Source organism: Cherax quadricarinatus, chromosome 91, assembly GCF_038502225.1.
Source record: "Cherax quadricarinatus isolate ZL_2023a chromosome 91, ASM3850222v1, whole genome shotgun sequence".
Classification (NCBI taxonomy): Eukaryota; Metazoa; Arthropoda; class Malacostraca; order Decapoda; family Parastacidae; genus Cherax; species Cherax quadricarinatus.
In genome coordinates, this window is record NC_091382.1 from 12,141,621 (window position 1) to 12,142,277 (window position 657).

The window sequence follows — 657 nt, forward strand, 5'->3', positions numbered from 1 at the left end:
CTTCAGAGTTGTAACACTGCTATGTTACCTTCAGAGTTGTAACACTGCTATGTTACCTTCAGAGTTGTAACACTGCTATGTTACCTTCAGAGTTGTAACACTGCTATGTTACCTTCAGAGTTGCAACACTATGTTACCTTCAGAGTTGTAACACTGCTATGTTACCTTCAGAGTTGTAACACTGCTATGTTACCTTCAGAGTTGTAACACTATGTTACCTTCAGAGTTGTAACACTGCTATGTTACCTTCAGAGTTGTAACACTGCTATGTTACCTTCAGAGTTGTAACACTGCTATGTTACCTTCAGAGTTGTAACACTGCTATGTTACCTTCAGAGTTGTAACACTGCTATGTTACCTTCAGAGTTGTAACACTGCTATGTTACCTTCAGAGTTGTAACACTGTTATGTTACCTTCAGAGTTGTAACACTGCTATGTTACCTTCAGAGTTGTAACACTGCTATGTTACTTTCAGAGTTGTAACACTGCTATGTTACCTTCAGAGTTGTAACACTACTATGTTACCTTCAGAGTTGTAACACTACTATGTTAGCTACAGAGTCGTAACACTGCTAGGTTACCTTCAGAGTTGCAACACAGATGTGTTACACTTACTAGAGAGTAGATAAACTCTCGAAACTCTTCAAAGGTATTTC